This window comes from Cornus florida, unplaced genomic scaffold, assembly GCF_030987335.1.
Source record: "Cornus florida cultivar Cherokee Brave unplaced genomic scaffold, ASM3098733v1 CherokeeBrave_3.0.0_Hap2_Chr04, whole genome shotgun sequence".
In the NCBI taxonomy this organism is placed as follows: Eukaryota; Viridiplantae; Streptophyta; class Magnoliopsida; order Cornales; family Cornaceae; genus Cornus; species Cornus florida.
Genome location: NW_026775574.1, coordinates 61,094,666 through 61,122,305, shown reverse-complemented (window position 1 = coordinate 61,122,305; position 27,640 = coordinate 61,094,666). Strand labels below are relative to the sequence as shown.

General features: G+C 36.7%; 1 non-coding gene and 1 pseudogene across 1 annotated transcript; one reads left to right on the top strand and one right to left on the bottom strand.

Moving 5' to 3' along the window:
• Window positions 1-270: 270 nt before the first annotated feature.
• Window positions 271-369, bottom strand: LOC132305832 (small nucleolar RNA R71; annotated as a pseudogene).
• Window positions 370-15,336: 14,967 nt separating this feature from the next.
• On the top strand, window positions 15,337-15,442 carry LOC132305834 (small nucleolar RNA R71). Its single transcript, XR_009481709.1, has one exon. It is a non-coding gene; the product is annotated as a small nucleolar RNA R71 (small nucleolar RNA).
• The last annotated feature ends 12,198 nt before the right edge of the window (window positions 15,443-27,640 follow it).

Genomic DNA, 27,640 nt, shown 5'->3' with positions numbered 1-27,640 from the left:
ACAAACCATTCAAATGCTTCCTAACTATCATGGACGTCCAAGTGAAGAACCTTACAAGCATTTGGATGAGTTTCTTGAAGTATGTTCCACCGTAAAATATACGGACATGCCGAAAGAGGTTTTAAGACTCAAACTTTTTCCATTCACTTTAAAAGACAAGGCAAAGTATTGGTTTAACAATCTTAGGCCTTTTTCAATCACTTTTTGGGCAGAAATGCAACAAGAGTTCTTGAAGAAGCACTATCCGGTTTCAAAGACCAATGCCATGAGAACCTCAATTCTAGAATTTTCACATGGGGATGGCGAAACGTTTCATGAGGCATGGGAACGCTTCAATGAATTGCTTAGGAAGTGTCCACATCGTGACATGCACAAATGGCAATTAGTTCAATATTTCTTTGAGAGCTTATTGGACAACTATAAGGGTATGGTTGATGCTTCCATGAGTGGCTCATACATTGATAGGCATGAGGATGACGTGTGGCGTCCTTACAAGAGCATTAGTGAAATTTTTTTACATAGAACATTATCATCCAAGAATGGTAGAAATTCACAAGGTAGGAAGAGTGTTGGCTTACATCAAGTCGACCATTCAAATGAAATAGCTGCCGAAATGAAGCCTTTATCTCAAAGGTTTGATCAATTTTTGATTAACCAAAACTCGATGAACCAAGTATCTTCCTTCCCTAACCATTCTCATCGTGTATCAAATAAAACATGTATGACTTGTTCTACTGTTCTTCATTCTACTTCTCATTATCCTCACGGACAAGTGCGAAATGAACCAAATGAACAAGTCAATGCAGCTTTTATGAACCAAAGGAACAATCCTTATGGTACTCACTATAATCCAAGTTGGAGGAATCATCCGAATTTCTCTTGAAAAAACCAAGGGGAGGGCTCAAGCCCTTCCCAAGGCGGTTTTCAAGGGAAGTACATTCCACCTCCACTTCAAAACCAAGGATCCCAAGGTTATAGACCTTATCAATCACAAAGGAATCAATTTGTTAATTCTCATTTTCCCAACCAATCTTATTCCCAAAGAAATACTAGAAGTCCCGCCTTTGAAGAAAAAGTTTTGAATGTTTTGGGCACTTTAGAGGCTAACACACAATTGCTTCATTCTCACTTTCAATCTATTGCGAAGCTAGAAACCCAAGTAGGGCAAATAGCAAGCACTCTTAACGCAAGAGAGAAGGGAAAAATGCCTATTAATGCCCCACCTAAGCAACAATGTGTTGTGGAAACCCATTCCTCATCGGAAGGCCGCACCATTGAACATGTTAATGCGGTGACTACCTTGCGGAGTGGTAGGATTGTGGACAATCAAGTTGAAATGTCCAATGAAAAAAGTGAACCGGTGCAACCTCAAGTTGTCACCCATCCCGTTTCACATCCTATTCCTCCTTCATTGCATATACATGATCTTTTGAATGATAAAGTCTTGAAAAATGTGTTTGAAAAAGAAGTTTTGAAAAATGATGTTGAAAAAGTTTTGTTGAAAAATGATTTGAAAACTTCTTGTGTTGAAGACAGTTCAAAAGAAAATTCTAAAAAAGTGTTTGAACCAAAAGTTCCATTTCTAGATGCCTTAAAAGGATCCATTTCAAAAGACAAACAAAAGGCAAAAACAATGAAATTATGGAAATGTTTAGGTAAGTGAAAGTCAATCTTCCACTATTGGATGCAATCAAGCAAATTTCGGCTTATGCCAAATTCTTGAAAGACTTGTGCACCCAAAAGCGGAAGAACAAGAGCCAAGCAACAAGAAAAGTGGTTTTGACCGAGCAAGTAAGCTCAATTTTGTAACATAACACTCTTCCAAAGTTTAAGGACCCCGGTTCACCCACTACTTCATGCATTATTGGTGATTATATCATTAATCGGGCACTTCTTGACTTAGGAGCACGTGTTAACTTTCTTTCATACTCGGTTTATGTCAAATTGGGCCTAGGTGAATTAAAACCGACATCGGTAATTTTGTAACTTGCCGACCGATCCATTAAGAAGCCTAGGGGTATAATTGAGGATGTTTTGATTAAAATTGACAAATTCTTCTTTCCCGTTGATTTCGTTGTCATAGACACGGAATCGGTTCCCAATCCTAATAGCCAAATTCCCGTTATCCTTAGCCATCCTTTCTTGGCAACCGCTAATGCCAACATCAATTGTAGGACGGGGATAATGAAGATTTCATTTGGCCACATGAAGGTGAAGTTGAATATCTTTAATCCCACACCCAATTCATTTGACAAATATGAAGGAGAGGTTAATGTTGTAGATAAATGTCATGATCTTCAATGTCAAAGAAGTGAGCTTTTATGTAAGACTAAATCTTCAAAAGAATCACCTTCAACCATGCATTCTAAAAGTCTTGTTTCAAATTCTTGCTTTAAAAGGGCATAGAAGCCCAAAAGTTGTGATTGTATAGACAAAGAATCAAAAGTTTCTTTTAAGCTTAATCCAACAAGTTCTTCAAAGAACCATTTGTTGGGTGGAGTTCAAAGCATCTATCACCCCAACAAGGAGGGGATGTATTATAAGATCTTTGATCCGGGCTAAAAGAGCCCAATGTCTTGCTAGAGACGTTAAAGACTAGTAAAAAGCATTCGTAGGGTGTCAAAACCCTATTTCTCCCCCATTTCTATCTTAAATTTCATTTCTTACGAAGTCTAGATACTTGTTTTTGGTTCATATGCATTGCAAGGAACTTTGGTGAGGATTGCAAGAGCTTTCATGTCATTATTGAACATTCTGCATAGTTCGATCGATTGAACTGCATTCTGCATCCAACACTTAGAAAAATTTTCGACCTGCAGAAACCTACATCCAAATTACCTCTCTGTCCCATCGTTCGAACTTATTTTTAGATCGATCAAGAGACCTTTGATCGATCCAACTTTAAAGTTTGATCGATCTCATGATTCAACACTTAAAAAAATTTTGAGCCTGTAAGAACCTGCATATTTCACCTCTCTATCTCATCGATCGAAACATTCCAAGATCGATCTGAAATTCTTCGATCAATCAAACTTCTAAGTTTGATCGATCTTCAAGTTCTAACACTTTGCCAAATTTTTGAACCATAAACCTGCATATTTTTGCCCTCTGTCTGATCGATCGAACTCTTGTTCCGATCGATCTCAGTTATCCATTTAATTGTTTGACTTTGTTTTGACTTTTCAAATTTCAAAAATCCAAAAATACTTTCATTTTTATTTTATTTTGTTTAATTTTCATTTCATTTTATTTTATTTTATTTTTCAAAAAGTTTTCCAAAATTCAAAAATATTTTAATTTATTTAGTTTTTAATTATTATTGATTATTCAATTAAAAATAAATAAATAAAAAAACAAAACAAAAGTCCAAAAATATTTTATTCTATTTTATTTTATTTTACAATTTTTAATTTTAATTCTAATTTTTAATTTTAGTTTTGCATTTTTCAAAAATTTCAAAAATCCAAAAATACTTTGAGGAGAGTTCATCAAAGTTCAATCGATCTCAGTTAAAGTTCGATCGATCGAACTCTGTCGGGAATGTTTTTAAAATAGACCTGGAGGGTCTTAAGATCAATCATTTAGATCGATCCAACCCTCTAAACCCTTGCCTCCCTCATCGCCGCCGCATCCACTCTCCATCTTCCTCATCTCCGGCGAGATCCAAGCTACACTCTCTCCCTCATCTCGGATTTCTCATCCACTTCTCTCCCTTCGATTTGGGTAAGATCCGAGCATCTCATCTATGATTTAAGCTTCTATATAATGATTACATGCTTTATATGTTACATTCATGCTTTATACATGATTGAATCTCCATTTTTGAAGCTTCGAAGCACTGAGTTTGCATGTCTATGTATATATGTATATGTTTCGTATGTATATATATGTGTTTGATCTATTTTGGGAGGATGGGCCATGATTGGGTGATGATATTTGTTGATGTGTTGTGTTGATAGGCCCACGAACACGTTCGTGTGGGCCCCGTGCTTCCAAAGTCACAGATCTGTGATTGTTTACATTCGTCACACAGTTCGATCGATCAAACTTGTATCTCAGATCGATCTTGGGAGATCGATCAAACTCATGTCTCAGATCGATCGAAGTTGTGAGATCGATCTCACTTATTTTCGATCGATCCAACTTTTTTTATCGATCGAACTTCACAGATCTCACACATACACTTTATTCTTCATATCTTATGTTCATGCTATCTCATATATGCCCAATGCCTGTGATATTCCACATTGGATAAATTTTATACTTATATTGCTTAGCATGCTTCACATCCTGCTACTTGTATGATACATGTCATATATGTTTTGTCAATCTTATCTGACATGCATGTTTCTATATTGTGCTTAAAATTTTTTATTCTGGCGTTAACTCCCATTGCAAGTTTTTCTTTTTCTTTTTCTTTTTGCAGGCCATGGTTAAGAGGAAGACCGTTGCTAATAGGCAGCACGGGCCTCAGCGTCATATCAGACCACGAACAGAGGAACCAACAGAGCCCTCTCATGCACAGGAGGAGCCAGCATAGGCTACCCCACCTCAGTCACCATCTCGTGAGGCTGAGGATGACCATATGCCATCCACCTCTGCGGCTCATCCTATATTTACTCCATCACCATCTCCACCATATGCTGGAGCTGAGCATTTACCCGTACTATCTCTACCACGTCAGCCAGCTCAGGAGCGTGATAGGCCCATGCCTAGATATACGTATATGACAGTTGACCATGAGTTAGTGTTTGACACGGCCTTTTTCTCTAGATCGGTGCTGACCCGATCAGCTTACCATGATATCATTCAGAGGGGCCTGATAGCTATTCTTGCCCCGGTTATAGAGCCAGTCTACCCGCGACTGGTATGGTTGTTCTACCAGAACCTCCGACCATCCCCGCGTACCACAATACAGCTGGTCACTTCTGTAGATGGCTATCAGATCACCATCATAGTGGACTCACTAGCCCGTTCTTGCCACTACCCACACCGCTGTCCTCTAGAGCTTCAGGAGACATATCCGAGGCTATACAGGCCTTCATATGCCGACATGGCAGTTTTTCTTACAGATCACCATGCCAGTGGCGAGACCTTTGCCACTCGGACATTCCTTCCAGATGACCTTTGGTTTATTGATTTCGTGTTCTTCCGGAACATCTACATTGCAGGGCACAAGATTCAGAGGAGGGGAGATTATTTGACAACCCTCTATACCTTCTACACTGGGGACTGGGTATCTATTCTCGAGCTCATCTAGAGCGTGATGAAGAAGCTATATGATAAGTACATTAGCAAGGAGACGCTCGGACGGGCTAAGTCTCTCCCATTCAACCACCTCATCACCCAGATTCTTATGGACTAGCGCTACCCTATTCATCCTCGGGAGCACCCCGAGAGAGGTTCCTGCCACTTTCTGAAGAAGGACTGGACCAAGAGCTACAACGCCATTATTACTAGACTACAGGACCATGCAGTAATGGCTGTAGATGAGCTAGAGGCTAAGGAGGAGGCACAGGCAGAGGCACCGGCAGCAGCAGCAGATCCCGTAGCGGACGATGCACCAGTCGATCCAGCTGCCGAGCATATAGATATTGACTTAGAGCGCCCTGTAGACTCTACAGAGTAGTACTCTCCAGCTGGGTTGCCCATTCACGAGCAGGAGCAGACTCACGAGCTTTCTTCTGACTCTTCTATGCCTGAGGCTCCAGATCTGACCCCTAGCTTTAGAGTACACCTGCAGACTCTTGAGGATGCTGTTATTGCCATACGAGCTGATCGTACAGCCCACAGAACTAATTTTGCTGTCTTCCGCATGGATGTCGCGACTATGTTCCGAGATTTATCCAGAGATATCCGCAGAGCCCGACCTGCCCGTCCTACCTCATCCTCCTAAGTTCCCAATTCCTTCTATCTTATGATCCCTCTCTACTATTGATACTGTATTTTTGTCACTGTACAGTACTATTATTTTTGCAGCCGGCCTGTCAGCTTTGATATTTCTGTTGTACCTGCACTTTATCTGTTTTATATATATCTATTTTTGCTATGGATGTCATATGATTGTATTCTCATATCTGTATGTTTAACTCCATCAGGTGCATCACAGTAACTTCAGTGAGAGAGTGCTACCCAATTTTCAGGACCACCCTTATACCTCTCTCATCTCTTTATCTGTTTATCCCATTTACACTTGCATGTCCACTGTGCACCCATTATCCCATTTTGTTATTTGATGAATTTATCCAAGTGCCAATTTTCAGGACCATAGTTCATCCCAAGTTTTGGGGGGGCCATGCCACCTACTTCGGATACTTCAATCCCGATCATTCTATGCCTTAGTCGCACTGGTATACTCTTTCCTTTGTTCTCTTACACATTGAGAACATTATACCATTTAAGTTTGGGGGGAATGGTGCTTTGCAGTGTTAACTTTAAAATTCAAAATTTTGAGCATGACTTGTGTAATTGAGGGATATTTCTATGATTGGTCCATATCTAGCTATGATTTTGATCTTTTGAGGACTATATTGCTTAAAATTTAAAAATTGCTTGACTTGAGAGTCCAATACTCCTTGTATGCTTTGTGAAAGCCATTTAGGAGTAAATTTTTTGAAAGATTGATATCTTGCTTACACTTGTGGTCCACATCATCTTAATTTTGTGATTGTTTTGAGATTCATTCTAGAATTATGTACTAGCACAGACGCACACTAGCATTCATTTGTGGGGTACATGCTTTCTTGATTATTGAATTGGTTATATCCCAATTGAGCCAGTATTGCATTGAAAGCTTTAATTCTTAATAAAGGTAGATAACAACCCCTTTTCACTAAGTAGCAGGGATTCTAGCCTCATCAAGCACTGAACTTGTCGCGCCGAAAGGTAGAGGGCCCAAACTCTAGGTTAAAAATTGAATATATATATATATATATATATATATATATATATATATATATATAAAGTTGCAAAAATAATAAAAAGTGAGAACTTCTCACAAAAGGTGAGAAGTGGGAAATGATTAGATGGAGGTTGTTTTGATTTGTAGCCTAGTTGATTTGAGCTTGTAAGTTCGTAGGGGTGTTTGAACACCTAATGCCCTAAAGCCGTCTAGTTTGGGAGTCATTGACCTAACGCTTGACCTCATGGATTGCTAAAAAGCTTAATAGATCAACACGTTGCACCACGCTTCCATCTTTGATCCTGTTCAATGAAATATATATATATATATATATATATATATATATATATATATATCGAGTAAAAATAATAAACGTACCTAGAACAATAAAGCTTTAATAAAAGGTCAATTTTTTGTCTTGATGATCGGTACTAGATTTGTGTGCTAGCTTGAGGGTAAGGATGTGATCATTTCTCTAGTTGGCTAAGATAGCAACATATTTGATGCCGGTCCACTCAAAAGGATTCTAGAGTTGTTTTGATTTGCATGATCATTTTCATGATGTGTGGAGAACCATACTTACTTGCTTGATGTTGAGATTTGGGAGATTGCTTGGAAATGTTTGAAAAATTGCATACTAGAGGTAGTTTTCTCCCAATGTTTGTTTGCAATATTGGTGCCTCTTTTGAAAAAATGAGCTTAATGTTTGTGGGTACCATTTCTGGAAACCCTCACGAGACTTCACTCGTCCACTAGGGGTTTAAAAGGCTTGTTGCATGTGCTAAGTGCGATCATGCTCCCTACGAAAGTGGCGTTATCCATTTATTATTTTCTAGATTCATACTTGTGTAGTTGTTCATTTCATTCCTTTACTTTCTAGTTCATTGCTAGGGACTAGCAATATTTAAGTTTGGGGGTGTGATGAGCGCTGAAAAGTGCGTATTTAAACCCCTTAAGTTTAGGCATTCTAGTACCTTTATCTATCTTACTCTACCATTTTAGATTGATTTTGAATTATTTCCATTTTCAGGCACTTATACTGAAAATAAGCTAACTCAGCCAAATAAGAGCTTAATTGAAGCAATTCTAGGATTAAACAAAGAAAGGAGCAAAGTGGAGAAAGAAAGAAGCAAATGAAGCCAAAGGTGGGAAACAGCAAAGTTCAATCGATCAAACTTAAAGGTTCGATCGATCGAACACTGATTGATCTCAGCACTTCAAGATAGATCCAAACCTTGACCCAAAAGCAAAAAGTCCAAAGTTCGATCGATCCAACACCACCCTTAGATCGATCGAATGCTTTTGTCCTTATTCAAATGATTGTTCTCATCCACAGCTGTACCACCCACTAACCACTTTTGTCCTTTTCCCAAAAATATCTCCCAAAATATCTTGGATTTGTCTTTTCCCAAAAGGCTCAACCAGTTCGATCGATCCAAGTCCAAGGTTCGATCGATCGAACTTCCTCTAGTGCAAAAAAGTTAAAAAGCCAACTTATTCAATCCGTCCTCTATCCAATCATTAGAGAATATTCTTTGCACGACCCTAACTCATTCGGTATGTCACCTAACCTACCTATAAAAGGAATATGATGCATTTTTTGAAGAGGGGGAGACTTAGCATTTGGTAGATACAATTTTAGAGGCTATTCTTAGTGTAGAAGAAAAGAGGAGGAGGCTAGAGACACCATTGGAGTTCTTCATCAACAAGGAGCAGATTTCAACCATGGAGTTAGTCCTTGAGGGTTGGAGCAACATCACCATGAGTGGCTAGACATCCTCTTGGGGCTAGAGTTAGCCCCAAGCATGCTTTTTATATCTTAATCTTTTGTATTATTGAGGGATTAGTTTGGCAATTAATGTTTTGACACTTTGATATATATAGATCTTGATTGTTCAATGATTTATGTGGTTAAATGCTTTCAATTGATCATTTCATTCTATCCATATATCTATGTATGCTAGAATAGATGTTCATGTGCTTGTCTCTAGAATTTGTGTTATTGATGCATGTCTATGTGTATTGATGCTATAGATTTAGAGATTGTCAAAACATAGTGCTTAATGGAATGCTCTTGTGATTTTCTTCATGGTTCATACTTATTCCTTAATGGATTGTGCCTCTCCCCTAGTTTATTTTCATGCTAGTAGTGTAGATGTAGTGCAGTTGTAGTGTAGTGTTAAATGGGAGGACAATCCATGCTTGTTGTTTGATGATCCAAGCTTTTGAATGCAAGTAGCATATGTCTCTAACCTTGTGTTGTATTTGGATTGTGAGCTTAATGAAAGGATTAATGACTTGTTTTGATCTAGTGTGCCTTCACATGTTGTTTAGACAATATATGCTTCATTGCTTAGATATATTGTGCCTTTCACATGATGTTTAGACAATATATACTTAACTAGTCATCCTTGTTTGTTGAAGCAACCAAACATGCACACACCAATATTGCAACACGTTATTTTCCCTCATTAGTCACTTATCAACGGTATAGAAATGCATTGCTTGGTGGTGATCTCTAAACCCCAAGACTCTTCTCTCTCTTAATTACTCTTAGTTGCATTCTTTTGTTATTACTTAATTCAATTTAGTTACTCTCTAATTAACCAACCAACCAATTGTTTGATCATTTAACCTACTAGCCCTAATAGTGATTCCACAACCTTGTTCGATCCTCACAATCCCTTAGGACGATCCCTACTCACCCTAGCTATATTTTTAGTGAAGGTAATAGTGGCTTCTATAAATGTAAAACTCTTGGCTCTCGCCTTAAAATTCACACTTCAAACTTGTTGGTAGTAGTGCGACCTTTGGCGACATTATGCTTCATAGTGTGTGGAGGCGGCGCTCTCTTTGAGGGAGCCGGCTCCTTTATAGTTTTTATTTTTTATTTTTTTATTTTTTAGTTTTCGGCAGTTGTTTTTTCTACGGTGCTTGGATTTTTAGGGTCCTGGGTTAAACTGGGAACTGTAACGGGGGGTTTAAATGTTGTTGAAAGTGATACTAAAACTCTAGAGATCATTGAGATGCCTAATAAGTCACATAGAATTTGGGTCTTGAACAATATAAACTTTTAATTAAAATTACATATTGTTGTTGAATGTGGATGATTCAAGTTGTTAACTGTAGTTTAGCAAATTGTTTTGATATGATATAATTTTATCATGTATCTAGAATGTTAAATAAGCATGTTAATTTATAGAACCCTATTGTGCTTATTATGGATTGATTGGTATCTACTTATATTATTAATACTATTAATTACTGGATTTTGCGGAACAGGATAGAATAAGCATGTTAAATTATATTTTTATTATACTTATTATGGATTAATTGATACTTACAGTTATTATTTATTATTTGTGTTATCAATTGTTGGATGTGAGGATTTTATGCATCGGTATGGGACAGTGGCATATTAGGTATGTATTAGATCAGAACGTTAATACTTACCTATTCTGGAATAGGGAATGGATTATTTACATAAGTTAAGTCCTACCTATGTTTGTGTCAGATCACTAAACAGCTTAATGACACACATGGTTTCGGATGGATTTTAAATATATAATTATGGTACCACGATATGAGCCTGAGTCTCAAAGTCAATTGTTAGGGAGCGTATATGCATTGGGATGTATTACTGGCTATGATGGTTTGATGTGTACCCTACTAGGTCTAGGTACTCATGCCCACTTCATGTGCATTTTGCATGATGCTTACTAGTCTGGTTGAGACGGGCCTGTAGTCCAGTAAGAGTCCTATAGTGTGGATATATATATACTTACGGACTATATAGTTACTATTGAGTTGTTTAGGATGTACATGCGTATCAGGCCTCTACTTGAATTGTAATAGTATAGAACTTGCTCGTAGGCCTAACCCACTCTTATATTTTTTAGGTATCAGGCGGTTCCAGTCTTAGAGCTTGATCGAGCTGAGCAGAAACAGTCACTCATTCTTCCGATTATGTAGGACTGCTATTTATGTTCCATTTTACCTTGGGATTTTGTTTTAGTTGTTTACATTTCAGTTTGAGATTTTTATTAGGGGTCCACTAGTGTTGGATTCTCCAGTTGTTCATTTAATGGAGGTTTTGGGAATTATTGGATTTTAATTTTATAATTTTGAGGATTATATTTTAGAATTCTTTCAGCTTTATTATTTTAGTTCTTAATTCATTTTGTACTCTGTGTTCATTTAAATATTAATTGTTTGATATTCCTTCGGCTTTGGGCTTGGGCCTGATTAACCCATGTCTCGGAGTCAAGGGGTATCACACTACTTCAACCCATCTAGATACATAGTCAACAGCCACAAGAATGTACTCATTTTTATTGGACAGAACAAAAGAACCCATGAATTCAATACCCCAAACATCAAAAATCTCAATAACTAAGATTGGAGTTAAAGGCATCATATTCTTTCTAGAAATCGATCCTAGCTGCTGACATCTAAGGCATGATCTACAGAATAAATATGCATCCCAAAAGAGTGAAGGCTAACAGAAACCACATTGAAGAATTTTAGCTGCAATTTTCTTCGCACTGAAATGACCTCCACATGCCAAACTGTGACAGAAGGTCAGAATACTAGGAAATTCACTCTCAGGAATGCATCTATAAATGATTTCATCAGCACAGTATTTGAATAGCTGAGGATCTTCTGAATAGTACATCCTAATTTGGGAGAAGAATCAATCTTTTTCATGGTTTAACCAAGATAAAAGAATTTTTCCTATTACGAGGTAATTTACAATATCAGCAAACCAAGGCAAATCTTTATGAGAAACCTCAAACACTTGCTCATTTGAGAAGGAATCACAAAGTGGAAGTGAAGTTGAGGTATCCTCAATCAGAATTCTAGAAATATAATTAGCTACTACATTCTCTGACCCTTTCTTATCCCGGTTTTCATAATCAAACTCTTAAAGCAAGAGGATCCATCAAATCAAATAGGGTTTGGTTTCCTTTTTGGATAGAAGATGTTTCAAAGCAGAATGATCAGAATAGACTATAACTTTGAAACCCAATAGATATGATCTGAATTTATCTAAAGCGAAGACAACTATAAGTAACTCTTTTTCAGTAGTAGTATAATTTAACTGTGTATCTGAAAGAGTTTTATTAGTATAGTAGATAACACGAGGAAGTTTATCCACTCATTATCCTAAGATAGCACCCATGGCATAATCAGATGCGTCACACATAATCTCAAATGGAAGAGCCCAATCTGGAGGATTCATGATAGGAGCTGAAGAAAAAAGAGAGCGAAGCTTTTGAAAATCTTCAAGGCATAATTCATCAAAGACAAAAAGAGCATCCTTTGCAAGTAGATTACACAAAGGACGGGAAATTTTGCTAAAATCTTTAATGAAGCGTTGATAGAACCCGGCGTGCCCAAGAAATGATCGTACTCCCCTTACAGAGGTAGGAGGAAGCAATTTAGAGATCAAATCTACTTTAACTCTATCAACTTCAATACCTCTCTCTGAAATGATATGTCCTAAAATAATACCCTCTTGAACTATAAAATGGCTCTTCTCCCAACTAATAAGATTCGTTTCCCTACAACGCTGAAGCACTAGGGAAAGATTTTAAAGACAGTTTTTGAATGTGGACTCGAAAACAGAGATGTTATCCATAAAGACTTCGAGAAACTTTTCTACCATGTCCGAAAAGATAGACATTATACACCTCTGGAATGTTACTAGTGCATTACATAATCTGAAAGGCATCTGTTTATATGCAAATGTATCAAATGGATAAGTGAAAGTAGTTTTCTCTTGATCATTAGGACTAATGGCCACCTGATTATTGCTGGAATATCCACCTAAAAAGTAATAATAGCTTTGGCCAGCCAATCGCTCTAAAATCTGATCAATGAATGGAAGTGGAAAATGATCTTTTCTAGTAGCGGAGTTGAGTTTCCGGTAATCAATACACACACGCTATCTAGTGGTGGTGTGTTATGGAACTAATTCACCCTCAGAATTCTCAACTACTGTAATACCTGTCTTTTTGGGTACTACTTGAGTAGGACTCACCCACTTGCTAACTGAGATGGGGTAGATTATTCCCGCATCTAGCAACTTCACAACTTCTTTCAACACTACCTTCTTCATATTAGGAATCAATCTTCGTTGGAGTTCCCGAGATGTTCGAGAATCCTCCTCCAAATGAATATAATGCATGCAAATTGTAAGGCTAATTCCTTTCAAATTAGCCACACTCCACCCAATAGCCTTTTTATTTTTCTCAAGAACTTTTAAGAGACTACTTTCTTGGAAACTTATAAGATTGGGTACAATGATCACCGGGAGGGTGTCATTTAAACCCAATGAAGCATACTTTAGCTTTTCCGATAGTGGCTTAAGCTCAAGCTTAGGTGGAGACTCTAAAAAAGGAATAGGTGGAGTACTAGAAAGTGGTGGAAGAGGCTCTAACCTAGATTTCCATGGAGGAAAATCTGTGATAGGAGTGGAATAAAGCAAATAATTCACTTCAGCTATTGAAGAATCAATATCAAAATCTTCATAATTGATGTGATTCAGACAAGCTTCTAAAGGATTCTTGGATAAAATAGTTAGGAGTGATTCCTCAACCAACTCATCAATAACATCAAGGAAGAAGCATTCACTATCATCATGGGGATGATGAATAACGTTGAAGATGTTTAACTTAACTTTCATATTTCCAAAAGATAAATCCATGACTCCAGTCCAATAGTTAATACAAGCATTTGCTGTGGCTAGAAAAGGTCACCTAAGAATGACCGGAATATACTTTTTGGAATCGTGGGCCGGTTCTTTATCAAGAACTAGAAAATCAACCAAAAAATAGAACTTGTCCACTTTTATGAGTACATCTTCAACAATACCTCATGGTTATCTGACAGAATGGTCAGCAAGCTATAGAACAAACGACGTAGGTTTCAACTCTCCCAAACCTAACTTCTCATAGACCAAATAAGGAATAAGATTAACATTTGCTCCAAGGTCAAGAAGTGCTCGCTTATCACATTATTTCCAATGATGCAAGAAATTGTAGAAGTATTAGGATCTTTAACCTTTAGAGGAGTGTTGTACTTAAGAATAGCACTGACCTGCTCGGTGAGACAAACTTTCTTAGGAACTTGGCTTTTTGATTTTCTCTTAAGAGTGCACAAGTCCTTTAGAAATTTTGAGTAGGCTAGAATTTGCTTTATAGCATCGAACAGAGGAAGATTGATTTTGACCGACCTCAATCATATCTTGAATTTTCTCCCCTTGTTTACTAGAGTGGGAGGGTTCCTTGAGACATTCAGGATAAGGCACTTTTGGCTCATAAACTATCTCAGGGTTAGGAGTAGATGAAGAAATGACTCAACCTTCAACTCCTCGTGTGGATTGTGGAATAGCACTTGAGGAAACATCCTTGGGATGTGGATTATGGATGATAGGAACAATGGGAATCCTAAGCCTTTCTTTTCCCTCCTGTCCTTTTTCAACTTAGTTATCAACCACTCTACCACTCCTTAATGTAGTGATAGCCTGAACTTGCTTATGATGAATACCTGAGGAATTGGTTTCATCAATCATGTAGGTCTGCCCTTACGGGTTGGCTATTGGCTGACTAGGCAGTTTTCCATCCTCTCTTCAAGATAAAGTATTTGCTATTTGCCCAGTTTATGCCTCTAGCTTTGATATGGCTTGAGAATGAGAATTAAGAAGTTGGGTATTGGCTTTAATTTCACCAAGAGCATTGAGTACTTATTCCTCAAAAGCAGAATTTTTAGGAGGAGGTGGAAGATTTGGAGCTTGAGTGAGTTGATTCTTAAACTGAGGTGGACGGTAAATACCAGGTTGATTAAAAGAATTATTTTGTGGCATAGGGTTGGATGAATTTTGGTACTCCCTCTGAGATTGGGGAGTAGTATTCCCTTGATTCTGATTACGCTATGACAGATTAGGATAATCTCTCCAACCAGGATTATATGTAGAAGAATATGGATTATAAACTGGTCTAGAGAATACAGCATTCACTTATTCCTATGGGATCTCAGATGATTGTCCCACCATAGGGTAAGCGTCAGCAAAATGGTTAGGATTAACATAGATTGAACAAACTTCCTTTGGCAAGGCAGTTTGTGGATTAGCAATAGGAGCAAAGCTAGATAATAAGATTTGATCGAACCTACGGTTCAAGGCTTCTATTTGAGCGGCTAACTCACTAGATTTATCTACCTCATAAAGTTTTTCAACCTTATACATTCCAGGTGAAGACCTAGACCTAGAGGAAGAAGCATATTGCACTGAGTTTTCACTTAGGGCCTCAAACAGCTCCCAAGCGTTAACCGGACTCTTACGCAAAAAAGCTCCATTACTGGAAGCATCAACCATATTTCTATAAGAATCTATAAGACTATCATAGAAGATCTATATTAAGTGACATTGAGCAATATTATGGTGTGGACACTTTCTTAGAAGATCATTGTATCTCTCCCATGCATCATGGAGCTGTTCTCTTGGGATTTGGGAAAATGCCATGATTTCTCTTCTCATTTAAGTGGTTTTACCCACAGTGTAGTATTTCTTCAAGAACTCATGTTGCAACAAGTCCCATGAAGATATGGAATTTGTTGGAAGGGACTACAACCAAGTTCTTGCTTTGTTCTTAAGAGAAAACTGGAAAAGACGCATTTTGAATGAATCATTGGTTAAAGTGGTCAACTTAGTAGTTAAACACAATTCCAAAAACACATCCAAGTGCTTATAGGGATCCTCTGTAGCATACCCATGGAAGGTAGGAAGCATTTGGATCATAGCAGGCTTGATCTCAAAATGGGTTGCATTAGCATTTGGAAAAACAAAGCATGAAGGGGAAGTATATATGGTAGGAATAAAATGGTTCCTCAATTGTGGTTATGGAGGAATAGCTAGACCCCGTTCTCTATTACCATTACCATTATTACCCGGTGCATTACGTTGTTCAGCCATATTTTTAGAGAAACTATTTATATAATTCAAATGCTTTCTAAGCTTTCTTAACTGACTCAAAGTTCTCTCTATTTTAGGATCATGCACTAAAGGTTTTGACCTATTTTGGTGAGTTAACATGCACTGGTTCCATTAATCCTAAAAATAACAAAAAGAAAATATTCCAAGTTATAAAAAAACAATAAGAACTCACAAAAGGTTTAATAAATCGAAGCTTTTCTCCCTTAAGCGTCTTTATCCTCACTGCTAATTTGTACCTGAAAAGAAATAGAATTAAGATGATATATCAGAAAGTCCAAAGACTGGTAAACCAAAATAACTAATTAAAAACTAAACAAAAATAATCTCCCTAGCAACGGTGCCAAAAATTGTTCGTCTTGTGATCTCGCAATAATAAATTAACCACTTGTAATAGAGCGATATCGTGTAGGATAGCTCTATGTAAAGAGGATGTCAAACCCATAGAGAGATGAGATTTGCATTAATCTTTAATTTTGTTTATTGGTTTACAGTTAACTTGGTTGAAAAGTTTATTGGTTGTCACGATTTAACAAACTAAAATTATAGCAAAATATCTAACTAAAGCAAATTAAACTAATTTAAATGATCAGAGAGAAAAAGTCTTATGGCTTTGACTTCACCACAACCATCATATTATGGTTAATTATACTAACTCTGGGAATTTAACAATGATATTTTTTAAAAGAATTGAACTCAATAACATTCGTTCAATTCAGGTTTTAAAGAAAGATGTTTTACAAGATTAGCTAACTATAACCTATCTGCGGTTAACGTGGACTATCCGCCTACCTACTCTACCTACTTTAACTACTTTGCGAATGAACTACCTTTCCTAAGCATAGATTATGAAAACGCTCTTTTGTAAAAAAACATTAAAGTACCATTATATGACCTCTATTCTTGTGTCCGGCAGGGCTCCGCCAGATACCGCATAACAAGATAGGTTGAGAATAGAGAATAAACTATTACATCTAAGACAAGGGAATAACAGTTTATAATCTATTAAAGCATGAAAACCACTTGGGTTGTTTCAAGTGCTCATAGTCATATAATCAAGAAAATAATCATATATTCAAATAAACCCAGAGTTAAAAAAATCAAACCATAATATTAGGTTGGGTTACATCAGTGCCCTAAGAGAGGAATTAGCTACTCATGATGAGGCTGGATATCATCTATGTTGAGTTCATCTCTATTGTCACAGATAGCACTTCTCTACTCAGGATCTTCACTTCTAAGGTTGTAGGAACCCTAAAAGCCACCACACCTTCAGCCTTCTGAATAACACCGTCAAAAGAGATTGAAATTTTGGACCTCTTCTATCAAGGCTTACGCCTTCTCTTATAGAAGAAAATAAATATTTGGTGGGCTTTTAGGTCTTCTGGCCTAACTGGGATGAGATACGGCTGGCAAAGAGAGTAATCCCGCAGCTTTTAATCTGACATGTCATAGAACGCTCAAGCTTTAGGAGCGGATGCTCGAGCTTTAGGGTTCATGCTCGAGCATAAAGAACAATGCTCGAGCTTCTCTGAATAGATGCTCGAGCTTCAATAAATAATGTTCGATCTTCGCTTTGACACTTAGCCAATTTTCTTCAACTATTTTCCTAAGCGTCTTTTTCTTCAACACTTAGAATATTTTTGGGGTTGAACTCCTTTAGCATTGCTCGATCCAAGCTTCATAGGCTCGAGCACTAGGTACCAGGCTCGAGCATCTAGGGCTCAATGCTCGAGCATCAGTGGATAATGCTCGATCTTTAGTGGATGGTGCTCGATCCTGGAGGTAATGCACAAGTCTTGGGAGCATAGCCTTTCAATTAAATTAACTCTTTTATTTTCGACGGCTCATGCCCGAGCTTCAGGGTTAATGCTCGAGCACCCTTGGTTAAGGCTTGAGCACCCTATGGTAAGGCTCGAGCATCAAGGTATAAAGCTCAAGCATTTGGGCCTTGTTGACTTTTCTTCTCTTCTTTGTTGTGATGTTCAAGCCTCAACACTTGGGCTCGAGCTCTAAGGCTTGAATTTCTTCAAAATACACCATTTAAGCCCTCGGCTTGCTCTGAATGACTGACGACTCTGTAAGCTTTGATATCGTCATAAAGTCCCAGTTTTAACCATTTATCTGGGAAAGTACCTACAAACACACATTAAATATAAATTAGTCTAATTATGGATAGAAGTATCACTTTAGGCCTTAACATATACATATTTAGGGGCTCAAATATGCATATATTCAGTGCTCATAAAAAATTCAAATGTGTGTCAGGTGGAAAGTCCAATGGAGATTGTTGCCTAGGTGAAAATTCTTACCCAAAGAGTTAACCAATTTTTATTGAGTCAACAACCGGCATTCCAATCATTCCACTTCTTTTATCCTCAAAATGAAGTGTGCATGACATGTTCTAGTGTGTTTCACAATACTTCCAATTGTCCCCATGGACATTTTCAAAGTGAGCAACATGAACAAGTTAACGCCACATTTGCGCATCCTTATTCCAAAGCTTACATTTCGGAATGGAGTGAGAATCCAAACTTTTCTTGGAAAAATCAAGGACCCAGTGTAAACCCTCCACAAAGTCAAAATTTCCAAGGAAGGTATGTTCCTCCTCAATGACAAATGAAAATTCTCAAAAGTTCCATCCATCCTCCCATCATCATCAAAATATGAATCAATTCTCTCACCCTCAAGCTTACAATTCTCGAGTGTACTCTTACAAATCTTAAGCTTTTCCTAGGAATTCTACTTTTGAGGATAAGGTCTTAGCGGATTTAGTTGGCTTAGAAGCAAACAATCAATTATTGTATTCTCACTCTCAACTTATCTCAAAGCTTGAATCCCAAATCGGGATAATAGCCAATTCCATGAATGCAAGAGAGAAAGGCAAGTTGCCCAGCCAACCCGAGAGAAATCCCAAAGCATATTATATGGTGGAAACAAGTCCTACATCGGGATGTCATCCACATAAGCAAGTGCAAGCTATAACCATCATGAGAAGTGGTAAAAAATTAATAATAGGGTAGAGAGACCAAGTGAAAGTAGTGAACCGGTGCAACCAAGTGTCGACACCTGTCCCGTTTTCAATCCTATTCCTATTTCCTTGGATGCAAGTAGTTCCAAAAAGAACTCTCCTTCACCATCTTCCCAAGTTGAAAAGTCTTATGAGCCAAAAGCTCCATTTCCTTATGCTTTGAGGGAGACTTCACCTTTTGGGAGACAAGAAGGAAAAATTCATAACATGATGAAAGTCTTTAAGCAAGTTAAAATCAATCTTCCTCTCTTAGATGCTATTAGGTAAATTCTACCATATGCGAAGTTCTTGAAGTACTTGTGAACACAAAAGAGAAAGAATAAGGGACAAAGCCCTAAGAAAGTGCTTCTCACAGAGCAAGTGAGCTCCATTCTTCTCCATAACATCCCCCTAAGTTCAAAAATCCCTGTGCTCCGACCATTTCTTGTGTAATTGGTAACCATGAGGTTTATAGAGCTCTTCTTGACTTAGGGGCGAGTGTTAACTTGATTCCTTACTCTGTGTAATGTGCAACTAGGTTTGAGTGATTTGAAACCGACCTCGGTAATTCTCTAATTAGCCGATAAGTCCGTCAAGAAGCCAAGGGGCATGATTGAGGATATTCTCATTAAGGTCGATAAATTCTACTTCCCAGTTGATTTTTTGGTACTAGATACCGAACTGGTTTTCAATCCAATTAATCACATTCCAATAATCTTAGGAAGACCATTCCTTGCAACCGCAAATGCAATTATTAATTGTAGGTCTGGCATTATGGACATCTCTTTTGGCAACATGATGGTCAAGCTTAATATGTTCAATGCAAGTCAACATCCTTTTAATGAAGATGAGTGTTGTCTTATAGATGTCTTGGATGAAATTGTAGAAGAGTCTACTCCTTTAATGCTCTTAAAGAACCCTCTTAAGGAGAACCTTTCCTCTATCCTTTCCAAGGATCCTCTTGAGGTGTGTCTTCTTGAAATGTATGCAATTGTGGTTTTGACAATGAAGGATCCATAAGCAAAATGAATGCTTTGATGGACTCCGTTTCTACTCTAGACTTCCCACCTCGGGAAAAAAAAAAAAAAAGCAAAAAAAAAAAAAAAAGAGAGAAAAAAAAAAAGAACTTCTTCCTCCACTTTCTAGCACTCCACCGGTTCTATCTCTCATCTCTCCACCCATTCTTGAACTTAAACCTCTCCCTTCCAATCTTGAATATGCCTTCTTAAGCCCAAAAGAGACTCTTCTGGTCATAATTACTTCAAACCTTGAAAAGGGCCAAGAGAATGATCTTTTGGAAGTGCTTAAAGAAAATAAGGAAGCCATTAGGTGGAGTGTAACCGACCTAAAGGGAATTAAACCCTCTATATGTATGTATCGCATCCTTATGGAGGAGAATGAAATACCCTTTAGAGATGCTAAAAAAAGATTGAATCCTAACATGAAGGAAGTTATCAAAAAGGAGGTAGTAAAGTTATTAGATGCGGGGATCATTTACCCTGTCTCCGATAGTAAGTGGGTTAGTCCAACACAAGTAGTTCCCAAGAAGTCAGGAATTACGGTTGTGGAGAATGCCAAATCTAATCTAATCTCGAAACGCACTGCCATTTCATGGCGTGTATGCATTGATTACCCCAAGCTCAATTCTGCCACTAGGAATGATCATTTTTGTAATGACCCGGTCATTTTCTTCCTTTCCTTTTTCCTAAAATTTTACGGATAAATTTTTTTCGTTGTCTTTTCCTTTCGGTGTTTGGTTTCTCATCACTTAGTGTTGTATCGAGTGTTTAAAAATGGTTTCTAAGACTCTTTCCCTTGGATTGACAACTTTCTTTGAGGACCGAGTCATTCCCACATTTTTCGTTTTTCGATAATATTCACTTTTCGTCCTTTTCCCTATTTTGTCTTTTCCCCGTTTGTCACTTTGTTAGCATAACCTCACTTTTTGTGTTCAGAGTTGGTTTTTGACTTCACATATCTTCATTCTAAGTAGTTTTCACGAAATATGTATCTTTACTTTTGCAGTAAAGTATTCTGGTTGCTCCCGGTGTCCATAGGGGTATGGATGCATAATTTTTCAGAATCTTTTTCTTTTTTTGGGGTGTTTTTCATAAATATCTTTTGAAGATATTTTATTTTAGGGGTTTTAAGAAAATATTTTTGGAAGATATTTTCATTCTAGGTCATTAGTACAGTTTTCACTTTTGGAGGGGCCATTGTGCAATTAATGAAAGTTAGTGCAAAAATACCTCATTTTGAGCCTGGATCCTTGTACGGAATTCATTTTCACATTTCATCGAGTTGTGTTCTCTTAAAATTTCCTTCTGGTCATTTTTCTCCAATTTCAGGGTTTTTGGCTCCAGTTGCCGCTGAACTTGTTTGGGGCATATCTTTCTGCTCGGAACTCAGTTTTTGACACTGTTTCTTCCGTTATTTATATTTTCTCATTTTGCTTCTTTTTCATTCATGGAGTTTTGCCGTTTGAGTGCGTCTGCTCAAATTTCACTTTTTCAGACCTGACGAGGCCCGTTCGGGGCACTTTTAGGGTTTTACTATAAATAGAGGGTTATAAAATTAAAAAGTTATCTTCCCCTCTCTTCATGCATGACCCGAAGCTACCATTTGTTAAAAATTCATAGTGCCTTTGCATTAAATGTTTGTCTTAACTACATGCATCTTTCCCCCTTATTAGAATCCGTTTTTGGCTAATTTTTGAATTTGGGTTTGAGGTCAAGTTAGGATTTTGGTGGGTACTTAGTGGCTTTTGAGATATTCATCTCAAATTGAGGTAGGAGATGTTTTAGGATTATGTATGTGTTGTATTGAGTGTTTTCTATGATTATAAACCTTGTTTGCATGCCTTGTATCAAATCTATAAAATTTATTAATATTTATTTCTTTATATAAGATTTAATTTACATGGATGTATATAGCTTAGAATTGAATTGTGCCATGATGATAAATTAGGTCTTAACATGTTTGTTAACATATATTAAATTGGGATTAATTGAATAAGAATTGCATTTATTATTTAATAATTATCTTTGGTAAAAGTTTAAATCTCATGGCCGTAGCTTGCATGGAAATAACTTATGATTCGCTTTTAAGTTGTGTCTTGGCATGTTCTTTAACATACTTTAATTTGAGAACATTTGGATAAGTTTGAAAATCTAGAGATTTTAATTAAAATAATTAATTAAAATCTATTTAAAGGTTCCATTGGCTTAATTAAGTTTTTAACTTGATATTTGTGATGACTAAAACTTGTATACTAGCACATATTAAATTGGGACCATTTGAAGTTACTTTAGAAGTTAGGGATTTAGTTATTATGATTTAATTAAATTCCACTTTATTAATTCAATGACCTAATTAAGTTTTTGATGTGGTATATGTAATGACCTTGCTATGATGTTTAATATGTGTTAATTAGGAGTCATTTAATTGAGATTTGAAACTTAGAGAAATTAATTAGGTTATGTAATTAATTTTCGTTTCTATTGCGTTAATGATTTAATCATGTGTTTGACATTGATTGTATATTTAAATCATGATTTTGGACTTCTATTAGATTCTTCAGTTTATGTTTTCAATATTGAATTATATTATTATAGCGTGTAACGAATCGTACACTGAAGATTTGACATGTGATGTTATTATAGCACGTAACGAATCGCGCTCTGAAGATTCGACATTTGTCATCCTATAGTAGTTGTGGATTTAGAGCATAAGCTGTGTGGTTATAACCTACTTGTGCATGGAATGTAGTTTCGTGCTTTATATATATTTCATATATAAGTTGTTAACTTATTTATTTTGGAGTCACTTGGGACATTGTTACAGATACATGGCTAGAGTTTGGCTCTGGTGTGGGAGGTATGAGTTCTCCCCATTTATAATGCGCCCTTAGGGTGGTATTCCCAGTGGGTTAATGCCTGGAATAACTATAGGTCTTCGCTTTATCCAGGATTTGATGTCCAAGTCTTCCACTACTTGATTACGCATTCAATTCCAAATTAGTAACTAATGTTTAATTGTGACTTATGGTTTTGGTTATTGGTGATTTAATGTTGTTAAATACATTCAGGCATTATGATTTCTAATGAATCATTGCAGGTTTTGATGTTGTTAAGTACATTCAGGTATTATGATTTCTAATGAATCATTCCAGGTTTTTAATGTTGTTAAGTACATCTATGTTATATTGTTCAAATGCAACTTAGGAATGATCCTATAGATTCATTTGGAACATAGACGTTAGGTGACATGACCCACTTTAGTTGTTTTCGCATTTTAGATTTCAAGTCAATGGCTTTGAAGATCTATATCTTGTTGCTTTTTATAGCATGCTTCTATATTGTTTGAATTGCATGAATGATATGATTTATGCTAAAATTTTTTAAGGTAGCTTAGGATGTTCCCTGAGTCTCACATTTGACATAAACGTTAGGTGGCATGACCCTTTTGAATTGTTATAAGTTAATGTAATAGCTTTGTAAAACGTTAGGTCGATGCATGCTCATTTCCTACGAGTAGCTTTATGTTACTCATCCACGTCGTGAGGACATTTTTCAAGTACAGGAATCAATGTTGAGATTCTTGTTATGCTTGGATGATTTGTGGACTTGAAGGTTCCATTCTTGTTAAGGTTGGCTTAAAAAGCCATTTGTAGCCTTATTCGCCAAATGTGTATATTTGATTCTAAACTTGTAATGTATTCCTAAGCACACTTTTTGATTCTCATTTTATATATATGATATGAGGCCAAGGGTAAAACTACATTTGAAATTCATGTATATTCATAAATGTTAAAGTCTTGCCTTTAATGAGAATATATGAGAAATTAGGGTTTTAACATGACATTTTTGCACCGGAGTGTGCATTGGGTATGAAATTCATTATCTAGCATTCATTTAATATGTATGAGGTGTGGCCAAGGGCGAATCACCATTTGTTTTCATTTTTGCATTTTAGTTTCATACTTTGCATTTTGAGCTAAAATAGTAAAATCCGAGCCTTTAAAGGTCCATTTCCAAATCGGGTGATGCAAAGTGTGCACGAGCACATTCATTAGGACATATTTAATATGCATGAAGTGTGGCCAATGGCCAAACGGTAATTTGAAATCATTTGTTAATTTTAGTTTTCAAATTTCTCATTTCTAGTTCATTTTTGCCTTTTTGGCCGTGGGGGGGGGGGGGGGGGGAGGGTCTAAGCCGTTGACCATTGTAGCATGTCCTAATGGGTAAGGTACGTTCGCGTGCATGATCATTTAAAAAAAAAAACCTCATCCATGGTGATTTGAGCCTCATATGGACTCATTTTACATTTTTATTGCATAATCTGATTTTAGGGAATTTTGGGGTTTTCCTTCGAGAAATAAATTTCGGTCTTCACATGGTCACTTAGAAAACATGATTTTGATTTTGGGGGGGGGGGGGGGGGGGTTTTCTTTGTGTTTTTCCAGAAAATGTCGTTTTGGTACTGGAAATCCCTTGTGAATTTCAGATTTCTGCTATGCATATAGCAGCCTTTTTTCCCTCTTAGCCTTTTCTGATCTAGGGGCATTTTGGCCATTTCACAGTGCATTTTTTTCATTTTCTCGCATGAGATCGGGTAGAAAATTTGATTTCGAGAGGGGTTTATTTTTTGTGTTTTTCCAGAAAAATTCGTTTGATAGCCCGGATCAGGACAGTTACTGTAGCAACTTTTGCCCTCTTGTTCAGTTCTGATCTAGGGACATTTTAGGGATTTTTTTGTTTCCTTTTGTGTAGGCAGGTGGAAAACTCGATTTTAGGGGGGGTTTCTTCTTTGTGTTTTTCGAGAAAATGTCATCTTGGACCCGAAAACCCTACGTCAAATCTGATTTCCTGTGCGCATCTGCACTATTTGAAAAAGTCTGTTGTAAGGGAATTTTGAGGATTTTACGTTAAAAATAAAACTTTCTTTTGACATGGTCAGCTTGGAAAAATTATTTTGAGGGGGGTTTCTTCTTTGTTTTTTTTTTTTCCATAAAACGTCTTTTAGTGCCTCAAAACGGCACAAGAATTTCAGCATTTTGCCCAGGTTACTATTCACAGTCGCGGTGACGTCAAAACTTTGTTTTGACTTTTCTCTTCCATCCAGACTCCGAATCAAGTGATTCTTGAGTCTAACTTGATTAATTTTTTACTGTCTTCCCAGTGGTGTGCTCGGTAGCACCCGATTTTATATTTTAAAAAATAACCATTTTACCCTAGGGACTATTTTTGTCCGGTTTCTTGTAATTCGCTTTGCTACTTTCTTTTGAGTTCCGTGAATTACAGTACCAAAGAAGAAACCCCCCTCAAAATTCCAGTACCAAAACGACATTTTCTGGAAAAACACAAAGAAGAAACCCCCCTCAAAATTGAGTTTTCTATGTGATTCTTAAGGAAAAATGAAAAAAAGGCATTTTGAAATACCCGAAATTCCCCTAGAACAGAATAGGGTAAAACTCCCTAAAAATGCTACTTAGAGTCTTTGTTTCATCAAGGATGGTTTTGTTTGCCAAAGTGAGCATGCAAGCATATGTAATGTGATAAAATAGATATGTTTCAATGGCCTATGGCCTCATGGCATGTCATATGCAAAATAGAACCCTTCAATGCATTAATCCACATATCTTCCATAGGCAACAATGAAGTTCAAAGTTAGCATACATTTCATATAAGTGTATTTGGCCCTTAGCCTCATTACAACCACATTCTAAGAGTGTCAAAAGGTGTACTTAAGTGCATATTACATAACTTAGACAATAAGTACAAGTTTTATCAAAGTAAGCAAAAGTAAGACAAGATATGCTAACATATGCATATTCTATGTCATCAAAATATACTTCAACAACTCTAGTGAGTCTAAGAATGTTGTGCATCCCACACTAAGGCTTCTTTACCTGCAAAACACCCATTAACTTAGGGGTGAGTAAACAAGTTTACTCGTAGGGAATGCATGGGTTTATCTTTGTACCAAGTTACAATCCAATACCATTTAATTTATGCTATCAAGTGACAATAGAACTTTCAACATAACACAATGAGATGTAATTTTACAAAGTTAACAACTTGGAATTCAAATGCAAAATCAAACCAAAGTGGATACTTGGGCGTCACGCCGGATCAAACCGACAATGTGGTTACTTTAGGGTTACTAGCCCATGGGTAACCTCCCTATGTGCGCACTAGACTTGTAGAGGGACTTTCCCCCGTACTAGAACAATGCCCTAGCCATAGTCATAACAACGACATCCCCAAGTTTCCAAAATCAACATTTTGTGCACATTACATATATGTATCAACATAACATATATATATACAATGTAAAGCCATCAACATGCACAAATCAATTTTGGAAACACAATACATGCCCTAAGTTCTCAACTAAAATGGCATGAAGAACATTGAATGATCATTATGCTATTTGCCACTAATTACAACAATATCATTCAACAACAAGAACATAACCTCACAAGTATGATATAAGTTAAAAATCATAATTTAAACAATTTAATAAAACAACTAAATTCACTAGATTTCATTTCTCATCCAAACATGCTCAATTTGATATATGTTATAGTACATGTCATGGTTATTATATAAATCACTTCAAAACTTGATTTAAGTCATGGGAGCATATAAATAAAAATTAATTAAATTAATTCATTAATCCCTCTAGATTTTAAAACAACTTTAAATGACCTCAAATTAACATAAGTTATGAATCAAGCCATGGTCATGTTATTTATCAAGTCTAAAGTGAATTACATACAAGTCACAATTAATCATTTATTTCTCATTTTAATACAAGACAAACATATAACTTAGATATCACTATAGGAACAAATAAAATCACTTGGAAGATAAATGATAACCACCCCCTACCTCAATAGAGAATTGAATCTCTATAATCCAAGCAACCAAGCTCAAAATGGAAAACAAGTTTAGGGTTAATGAAGAGGGGAGTGAGAGGAAGCTTTTGTCTTCCAAGGTTTAATGTCTAAGGTGAGTGGAAGGAGGCTAAAGTGAAGAAAAAAGCTATTAACCAAGCTTTTCTCCAATGGTGGTTAGGTTATGGTTCTTGAAGACAAGTGAACATGAAAATGATAAAGTGTGAAAAGGTGAGTGGAAGGGCTAGAAATCCTCCACTCACTATGTGCTTTTACACTACCTCTCTCACACACATAATGCAAGACTAAATAGTGAACTAACACTTGTCATGAATCTATGGTTCATTCCTAGGCTTAATCTCAAGCCTACACTTGTCACCATCCTATGTAAACTTCCAAGACTTAATATTGAACCTACATTTGTCAACCATCCATGCCAACAAGTGTACCAATCCTAGGCCAACAAGTGGGTGAATCTCCACCCTCCACATGTCATCATCCAACGCATCAAAGTGTTTCCACACAAATGTCAACAAGTGGACCAATGAGAGTGTGACACTTGTTACACTTTTCAGAAATTGCAAACAAGTCCTTTTTTAAAATATGTTCCAAATTAAATTACAAAATGGTCCCTAAGACGAAAAATAATTACTTTACTTAATTACCCAAAAACCCCTCAAGTTGTGGATAATTACAAAAAGTCTTGTTTTCATGGCTTTTACAAAGAAAGTAAGCATTTAATATGCATTTATACAAAAGTAAAAATGTAGATGTCATGGAATTTAAATACCATGAATGCATGCAAAACCAGAATCAAATCCGAGCACAACAAGT